Genomic DNA, 10677 nt, shown 5'->3' with positions numbered 1-10677 from the left:
CATTGTAGATTCTCACTGAAGGCATCAAAACTATATGGTAAATGGACTGATTCTTATATAGCACTTTTCTACTCTCACGGAGTACTCAAAGCGCTCTATACAACATGCCTCATTCACCCAATCACACCCATTCTCATAAGCACTTTATCTACACTTAGTGCTTTCTAATGACATTCATACACATTCATACTCTGATGGATGCATCGGAGAGCAAGTTGGGGTTAGTATCTTGCCCAAGGATCCTTGACATGCAGATTGGAGGAGCCGGGGATCAAACCTGAAATGGTTTTCCAACAGTCTTGAAGGAGTTCCCAGAGATGAGCAAATGTTGGCCATTTTGTCTTCACTCTGCTCTCCATCTCATCCTAAACCATCTCGAAAGGGTTTTTAGTCAGGTGACTGTGGAGGCCAATCCATCTGGCACAGCACTCTATCACCCTCCTTCTTGGTCAGGATGCTGGGTAGCCATGCTAGTTCAGTGTGCCTTCAATTTTGAAAGAATCCCCAACAGTGTCACCAGCAAAGCACCCCCACACCATCAACACCTCCTCCATGCTTTACAGTGGGAATCATGCATGTAGATTTGTGTGTGTAACCCACATCAGATTTGTGGGTTGTGCTGCTGCATAAGGTTGGAGGTGTAATATTCCCTCCCCGCCGCTAGGAGGCGAGATGACTTTCTGTTAGTCAACATTTCCTGTTGTGGAAGCCATTACTCACGAGGCAACCGCCAAATTAGCTGAAAGATCCTGGTAAGAAAAGCTGAAATAAAAGTTAAATTCGCAATTTATCTTCACATACTAGCTGTTAACAGATGGCTATTTATTAGGATCTAAGATCTGTGAAATACGGCCGTGGGAAGCTGCGTCAGCCGGACGAGCTATTTCACCACGAGCTCCGGTAAGGGATGCTACATGAATGTTAGCACCATAAAGACATGTAGTTGACTGCTGTTAATATATTTTCTGCTTTAAAAAACAAAACCAGTCGGAGTTGTGATATTTATGTTTAAAGTACTGTAACATCACTGATGTGCAGATGTTTAATTTTAAGTGCTAAAGTATACATTAAAATGTGCGCAGGTAACCGCTAGTATTAAGCTACTGCTTAGCGATTTCTCTGTGTTCTAACATTACTGTGATTCATCTGAGTTTGTTAGCTTTCCAAAACGTTGGAGAAGCAGTAATATTGTCATGTAGTGCTTAAATGCACCCTTTCAGTTTTGTTGACTTAGAAGTTAATTCATTTAATAAAGATGCAAAAAGTTCATAAAATGTGATTATAAAATGTGAGGGATCTCATTACCCTGTTGATGTATTAATGTTTAAAGAAGTTGATGTATTTTTCTGAGAAATAATTCAGGTTGAAATATCTGAAAAAAGAAGAACAGTTAAAAGCAAGCTGTTAAAAGGATAAATATGGGAGAGTGAATCTTATAAGTTTATTTATTCCCAAAAGGGTAAATATAAGGTATATTTTCTGTTGCACTAAGACCTTGTGTGATGTAACTCAAGTTATTTCATGATGGTTGAGACATTGTATAACTAAAATAATTTGTTATACTTGAGCAATACTTGACTGACCAACTGCCCCCAACATGTCCGGCTGGATAACCACTGTTCATCTACAATCACGATGAACACCGGTGTACCACAAGGCTGTGTGATGAGCCCTTTCCTCTACTCCCTTTTCACCCACGACTGCAGACCTGATGATGGTTCCAACACCATCATTAAGTTTGCAGATGACACCACGGTGATTGGCCTCATCAGTGACAATGATGAGGCCGTCTACAGGGAGGAGGTGGATCGTCTGGCTGATTGGTGCGACAGAAACAACCTACTGCTTAACACCGAGAAGACCAATGTGGCGAGCCAATCCCAAGAGAGTGACTGTAGACGGACTAGAGTACGGTGTGGCCAGCCGTGGGATCCATCTTCAGCGAACCTCAGGACTATTACTACATTCTTTGACACAGATAAGACTAACACTTTAAAAATCTACCCGGGTAGTGTTAGAACCAATGGACAGAAACACACACACACACACACACACACAAGGAACTCTAATTTCTCTTTCCAAAGAGAAGTGGACTGAGCAACAGGAGCGGAAGCTCTTTAATTGAAACTCTTTGGAGAATTTCCTTTAAGAGGATGTTGTTTTGATTTTAATTTTGAGCCCTTTAATGTGCGTTTGTGCACTGTAGGAAGCCGGCTTTAGACAGGCAGGGTTTGTAAACTTTACAACTTTCAATACAGTTTCTATTCAAATCACATAAAATCAAATCAATATCATCGTGTGGTTCCTTCTCTGCTGATCCTTTCAAGGCTTTATAGTCTTACCTAGAACTTTCTGATACTGGTCCAAAGTTGTCGAGACAATAATTTAATTCATATCTCATGTTATTTAATTGTAATACCTGTTACATGTGGGTGAAACGAAAGATCTCAAATTTGGACTCATCAGACCACAGCACAGATTTCCACTGTTCTAATTTCTATTCCTTGTGTTTTTTGGCCCAAATAAATCTCTTCTGCTTGTCGCAGTCCTGTGTTGTTAACTTGTGATTTCCGAGGCTGGTGACTCGGAAGAGGGCAGTCATCATGTGAGCCAGTTTCATTGTCGCGCTTGATGGTTTTGTGACCGCACTTGGGGACACATTCAAAGTTTTAGCAACTTTAGGCTTTTTAAGGAACTTCTAGAACAACCTAAATTACAATAGTCAAGCCTAGAAGTAATAAATGCCTGAACTAGTTTTTCAGTGTCACTCTGAGACAGGATGTTTCCAATTTTAGAGACATTGCCTAAATGCAAGAATGCAGTCTGACATATTTTCTTAATGTGTGCACTAAAGGATATATCCTGGTCAAAAACGACCAACATCACAGTGTTACTGCAGGCTAAGCTAATGCCATCAAAAGTAAGCTGCAGTCAGACTGCCAGTAAGCTTCTCTGTTTTACTGCTTTCTTCATACAGATGCTACCTTCTACAGCCAAGCCTGTGGAATCACATCTCAACTACTGGTGCTGTACTGTCGTCAACAAGAAGCAGAAAATGCAACCAATATCAATTACTTAATTTATTGCAAGACTAAAATTTGGCAAAATAAAATTTGACATCTTTTGAGAAGTGCAGTGAAACAAAAGCTAGCTGCTGCTGACTTCATCAGACTGTAACCATAAAGAGATCATTTAGCAAATTAACCAACTGCTTTAGCGTTGCCACCTTTTAACAAATGGATAAAAGCTGAAGTTTTACTGGGCACCTTCCTTGTGTGTGAAAATGCGAAATGATTAAATTGGGAAGTTGAACACTGCTGAAACACATGGTATGTGTATACTCAGCAAAGCTTCCCATCATAAATCAAAGTTAAAGGCATGCATATAATGCATCTGGGTAAGGATAAAAATATGAAAATATGGAACATTGTTGAGCAATATGGAGAATTAGTTTGTTCAATCTGCTTCAAATAAACTATAAAAATATGTCTAATTTATGCCTCTATAATCACAGTAAGAGAGAATTAGTTTTTCCTTTCATTTACCTCCTGAGGCACATCTTCACATCTACAGACTGGATTTCAGTGAAACTGATCTGTTCTTAGTCTATAAAGATGAGCAGTTATGGCAAAAAATAATATATGCAAGGGTAAATAAATAAAAACTCTTCTGTTAAAAACATCAGAAAGACAAAGAATTATATATGATACTGGATCAGAATTACAATAGTAGGTACACTGGAGATTTTTTTTTCCTGGCCACAAGGAGGATACTGTCCTATTTCTTCTCCAGTATAACTCACCCATTAAGAAGACATTAAGAAGTCTCAGAAATGGTTTCATACACTCTTAAGTTTAGTTTAACTGGGTTTAGGTAGGTTATAGTTAGGAAAAAAATAAATAATCGAGATAAATAAAATAATTGAGATGCTTCCACATAGACCTTCAGGTAACTGAATGGTTGGTGACTGTACAAATCACACAGCTGTAGCCTTCACAGCCACTACAAGTCAGCTCAGCTGAGCACCACCATCCAAACATCAAATCAAGGAACACATTTGTGGAAGAATGTTGTTCAAGCAGAAGAAATGAACTGCAAGGGAGCTCTGAGCTTTTTCTGGAGGCTCTATTTACCATTAGGTTTACACCACCTGCTTGCTTGTGTCCATGTGCTACAGTAGGGTCTATGCTAGGGGTCTATGCTTTTTAAAAAGCAGTTAGATAATGAAGCTAGTCCATCTGGTTGGGGGAAAGGAGACAAGCAGATGAGAAGAGAGAAAGAGACAGACAGCAGCTGAAGCCAGCTGAAGCACCTCAATTTGACAATTTTTTCTTTTTTGTCCAAACTGCTTCTCACCCTCTCCCATCTCTCCTAAAATAAAATATTCATGGAAGCCCTGGATTTTATCTCCTTATCATCTCGCCAGCTTCCTGCTTCAGCTGGTACTGCTGCAATCGCCACTTCAAAACAACATTGGAGACAGGCAGTATAACTGCTACCTGTAGGTTCACATTCATTCATTCATTCTAGGGTAGGCCTCCTTCCCCTTTTACTTTCTTTCACCCCCAACTTAAGAAAAGCCAAATAATGAAATAATAAACATGTTGGGGTGTGTGGAGGGTTTCTTGCTGGGAGCCAATATCACAGAAATTGGAAGGCGGGACGGATGAGATAAGGGTGGAGAATAAGGATACTGCACATGGTGCTGTGGGAAGAGCACCGTTATGTGACTGTTATATCTCCTAAAATCACAGCAGCTCGTGTTTTTTTTCCTCCCAGCAGAGAAAATATGGAAAAATATTCAATCACTAGAGGGAGAGAACACTCCTGCTCCATTTTCAGAGCTCTTTTAAAGAAATACAGAGATTTTTCTATCAGTCATGTGTCATGATCCTGGGTCTGTTGACCCAGCGTTTTGAGTTTTAGTTTATGTAAGCCCATCAGGTTTCCTAAGTTCATTTGTTATCATGCCTAGGTGTTTCTAGTTCTTATTATTTTCCCCTTGTGTTTCCAACTATGTTAAATCTCCCCTGCTCTTCATGCGTTTCATGTCTGTGTCTTACGTTGTCAAGTTCGGGTTGTCATGTCTATGTCTCTTTATGTTTCCTGTTTCTGTGTTCATCGTGTTCAGTTTTACTCTCCCACGGTGACGTCATTATGTTCATGTGTGCCAGCTGTTTCCCCATGTGTTCCCACTTCCTTCATCATCCTGTGTGTATTTAGTCCGTGTGCTTTCAGTCATTTGTTGTCAGGTCGTCTGCTCATCCATGTCTCATCTCCAGGTACCCATGTCAGTTCACTATGGTTAAGGTTTTTCATGTTTTGTTATTAGTTCACCCAGTTTAGGTTATTGTTTAGTTTTCACCGATGCCCTATTATTTTGTACCCTCGTTGCTAGTCTCAATAAACGGCTTGTTTTGTTAATCCACACCACGTTTTGGTCTGCGTTTGAGTCCTCCTCTGCAACACATACGGTCTGCCCCAGCCAGACCGTGACATCATGCTGGGGAAGCTGAAGTTGCTTCTTCTGAGCATCAGCAGCTTTTGAGCTCAGAGAGGAAGAGCAATCACACCACCTAGTGGATCCTCTGCACACTACCTGGTCAGTATGTCAACTGTTCACTAAGGCTCAGATGTGAAGGAACAAATCAGGGCTGCCACAACATCCAGTCCAGCCCACTGGATGGCTTCACCAAATATGAAAATTGCATTTCATGTATAGTACTGCTGGCAAACCAGCAGTACTATACATGAAGATTTTCTGGATCTTAGGTTGTCAGGTTTGAAATTAGTTTTATTTCCAAAAACAAGACAGGTGAAGACAGATCCACTCTGATCGATTCATTTTAATGACAGTAGATTAACCAGTTGTAAGTAAGTAAAGTTTATTTAATAAGCACTTTTCATTGGCAGGCAGTCACAAAGCACTGTACACAAAAGGAAGAGATTATCTTCAAATATCGAGCTCTTAGTCAACAGTTTTGTAAATTAAAGAGGTGGCCCTTTAATTTGACTCGATTAAAGGGCCACCTCTAGCCTTTTAAAGGGCTGTATAATAACCATCATTAATAAACAGTAATTAGACAGTTAATTAAAGTTAATTATTAAGGAATCATTGTCCTGTTGACAAATATGAAATGATAATTTTTAGTAAGCAGTAAAGGTTATTTGAAAGTGCAATTAATTTTATGACATTTTGTAAATGCTTAGTTTAACAAACCTGGGGTTCATGGACCAAATTAGTCCCTTTGCAGTTTTTCTCACTTTAGTTTTTTCATTCAGGTTTTGAGAAGGGAGTGAAAAGTTTTGAGGAATGTGGATAAGCAGCTAACTTTTTAAACTACATTGGAAGAAAAGCTATGGAGTCTTCAGTAAGACATCACAAATGCATCAAATCTGTTTATCATATATCCAGAATGGCCACACAACAATTCTCTCCTTATTGAAATGCATTCAGACAGCATTTTATTCTGTGCAATTTGATCCTTTTAGAATCACCAGTTAACCTAATATGCATGTCTTTGAAGTGTGGGAGGATCCAGAGAACATGGCACATTGAGAGTAAACGCCACACGGCATTACCGTTCTTGGAAGCTCAGTGGACAATGACTTTCTCTGACAAGCACTGATAGCAGAGCTCATTTGTCCAAAAAGAGCTGTAAAAAAACAACAACCTCACATGTTATGTTATTTAAATGTTTGTTGTCTCAACAAGGTCATGTTGTTCTCCTGGGTGGCCACAAGAGGGCAGTGTATACAAAGCCCTGGTAACTCAAATAATATTGAACTGTGTGGTCATTTTCTAAACAGGCTTCTTGTAGAAATGGAATGTAAATGTTTTCTGTATATGTATACCCACCTACCTACTTTAGATGTAGCTGTTTTTTGGGAATTGCCTTTCTTTGTCCAGTAAGTTGACTGTTGTAAGACCTTTGAATTTTAAACATTTGTGCTCATAATCATTACTCTGCGCCTCTTACAATGCAACTAGCACTCTGACATGACTTGTTTTATATATTATTTGTATTTCTGCCTCAGAGTTGTGCTGAAAACTAGTTCATGCATTTATTACTTCTAGGCTGTACTGTAATTCATTATTACCAGGATGTCCTAAAAACTCCTAAAAACTGAAAAGCTTTCAGTTAATCCAAAATGCTGCAACAAGAATACTGACAGGGACTAGAAAGAGAGAGCATATTTCTACTATATTGGCTTTTCTTCATTGGCTCCCTGTTAAATCCAGAATTCAAAATCCTGCTCCTCACATACAAGGTCTTAAATAATCAGGGCCCATCTTATCTTAATGACCTTATAGTACCATATCATCCCATTAGAACACTTTGCTCTCACTGCAGTTTACTTGTTGTTTCTAGAGTATTTAAAAGTATAATGGGCAGCAAAGCCTTTAGTTTTCAGGCTCCTCTTCTATGGAACCAGCTTCCAGTTTGGATTTGAGAGGCAGACACTATCTCTACTATTAAGATTAGGCTTAAAACTTATAGTTGGGGCTGTATCATGTGACCCTGAATCGTCCCTTAGATATGCTGCTATAGGTGTAGGCTGCTGGGGGATTCCCATAATGCCCTGAGTATTTCTTCTTTGCCACCTTTCTCACTCACTATATGTTAATAGACCTCTCTGTATTGAATCATACTTGGTATTAATCTCCGCTTCTCTTCCACAGCATGTCTTTTATCCTGTCTACCTTGTTATACCCTGACCGGTTACGGCAGATGGCCGCCCCTCCCTGAGCCTGGTTCTGCCGGAGGTTTCTTACTGTTGAAAGGGAGTTTTTCCTTCCCACTGTCACCAAAGTGCTTGCATATAATTGTTGTTGTTGTTGTTTTTTTCTCTGTGTGTACAACAATTTGTTGGACCTTTTTTACCCCTCATCCGTAATAGGCTGATAGGGTGTTGTCCTGGACGCTCACGTTTGTGAAATTGATAACTTGAGAACAACACGATGTAGTGATAGGTGCATCTACAAAATCTCAGATGAGTTCAAAACCCATCACAATTCTGAACATCTTGTGAATATGTTAACGCAAGAAAAAGGCAATGTGGGATTGTAACATTCTTATCACAGACAAATCTACTAAAAATCTCAGACAACTTTGACTCTGACCCTGATCTCAAGGTCAAAGGTCAGGTTTTCTGAAATTTTGTGAACACAATGAATCAGGAAAGACCGAGGATTTTCCAAATGATGCCATAGGTGCATCTACTGGGAGGCTGAGGGGTAGCACCCCATTATTTTCTTTAGTTTACACACTAAATAACTTTTGCTCAAACACAGACATTCTGCACACTATTGCCACACAACAACTGTATTGCAGGTAGCATTATGTTTTCAGAGGTTATGGTAGAATTATAATGAGAGTGCACAGAAAACAGGTTACTTTTTCTCAAGATATAGATATTAAAGAATCAAGCCAGAGGCCGAGCTGGAAAAAATGGACATATTTGTTTGCTCAGAGAACAAGGGGTGCGGAGGGCTTTGATTTGGATATGGTTAAATTACTTCATGAGAATACAGAATTAGTCAGAAATTCCAAAATCAATGAGTTTACCTCTGAGGATTTTCCCAGTTAACCACTGAGGTCTCAGAGAAATGTATAATGTGTCCTTTGCCATCTGAGGCATAAATGGTAAAATTGCCCCTCAATTCAACATATCACATATACTAAATCACTAATCACCAAATCAGAGAAAATGACTCTAGAGTATTCAAGTTTGTGAAAGTCACTTCCATCCAAAAAGATGATGGCGGCATGATTTAGGTTTGTAAAGTTGCATCTGAACAAACCACACCACTTGAAAAATTTCCTTTGGACCAAAGCGGAGATGTTTGGCCTTAATGCACAGTACCACACTTGGAGAAAACCAAACACAGAATGTTAGCACAAATACCTCTTACTGTCAAGCACGGTGATAACGGAGTGATGGAATCTGTTTTGCAGCCAGAGGACCAGAGCATCTTGCAGTCACAGAGTTTATCATGAACTACACCAGGTCAAAGTCACTTCTATGGCCACAGTTAAAACTTGGCACAAATCTACCAATTATTATGATGATGATGATTTAGATTTGTAACGCACCTTTCAAGAAACCCAATAATTTTTTTACAAAAGAGTATATAAAAACAAAAGGTTACAGATTCAAATAGGAGAGAGGTGTAGAGGGTGGGGTCTGCCACAGTGAAAGCTCTGTCCTCAAAAGGTATAGATGTTGGTCCAAGGGACAGGTACCAAACCCATAGCTGAGGACCATAGTGTCAGAGCCTGTGTGGATGCAGCAGGTCAGACAGGTATTGAGGAGCCAGAGCATTGAGGGATTTATAAGTAACAAGTAGGATCTTGTAAGTAATGTGTGGCTTGACCAGGAGCCAGTGGAGATTTATGATGAGTTTTTCACAGGACTGTATGTTTCTTAAAGTCACATTGTGCTCAGTATGCTCAAGTTGTAGGAAACTATCCCTCCTTAAGCTCAGAGCAGTATATTTTGCATCACCAAGACACATACTGCAGATGTCATTTAGATTTGGTTTATGTCAAATTCAGTCATGCAGTAACACGAGTATTAGCAGGAGACTTATGCTGACCATAAGACTCTCAATCCCAAGTGGTACAGTATGAACTTCTTTGCCCTGATTGGTTTCCTTGGTTTTTAGACAAGCACACATTCCTTCGTTTAGCTAGCTCTAATTCCTTTGACCTAATTTTGATTTTGTACACAGCATTTCTCACTGGTGTCATCAGGTCAATGGCAGAAGCTTTTAGAGTTAAGTCTGCCAAGTAGTCCATTTCAGGAAGATTTATGTTCACAAATCACCAGTGAGTTATAGAGGGTTATTGATCAGACATGGTCCAGTCAATAACAATAACAGAGAGCTCACCATGGGCTTCTTGGCTGCATTTCTGATCAGCGCTCTCCTTGTTCGGCCTGTGAGTTTAGGTGGACAGCCTTGTCTTGGTAGGTTTACAGTTGTACCATACTCCTTCCATTTCTGAATGAGCACTTGAACAGTGCTCCGTGGGATGTTCAAGGCTTGGGAAATCTTTTTGTAGCCTAAGCCTGCTTTTGTAGCCTAAGCCTGTCCTGTCCTGTCCTGTCCTGTCCTGTCCTGTCCTGTCCTGTGAGTTCTTTGGACTTCATGGTGTTGTTGCTCCCAATATTTTCTTAGACAACCTCTGAGGCCGTCACAGAGCAGCTGTATTTGTACTGACATTAGATTACACACAGGTGCACTCTATTTAGTCATTAGCACTCATCAGGCAATATCTATGGGCAACTGACTGCACTCAGACCAAAGGGGGCTAAATAATTATGCACATCCCACTTTTCAGTTATTTGTAAAATATATTTGGAATCATGTATGATTTTCATTCCACTACTAACGTGTACACCACTTTGTATTGGTCTTTCACGTGGAATTCCAATAAAATTGATTCATGTTTGTGGCTGTAATGTGACACAATGTGGAAAAATTCAAGGGGGCTGAATACTTTTGCAAGCCACTGTACATAGTCCTCTATGTTCAGATGTAATTGGACAATTGACTAAAAAGGAGTTTCATAGCCAAATGTTCCCTCAATATTTCATGAGATCTGGATATCGTTTAAAGAGCTGAACTTGGATTTGATAGCTGCTCATAGATATTGGAAAACTGAAATCATC

The sequence above is a fragment of the Mchenga conophoros genome, linkage group LG15 (assembly GCF_057382185.1).
Source record: "Mchenga conophoros isolate Kocher_MC1m ecotype Shallow Benthic linkage group LG15, M_conophoros_male_GT1.1, whole genome shotgun sequence".
Classification (NCBI taxonomy): Eukaryota; Metazoa; Chordata; class Actinopteri; order Cichliformes; family Cichlidae; genus Mchenga; species Mchenga conophoros.
The sequence above is the reverse complement of the archived record's forward strand: the minus strand, read 5'-3'. Positions refer to the sequence as shown.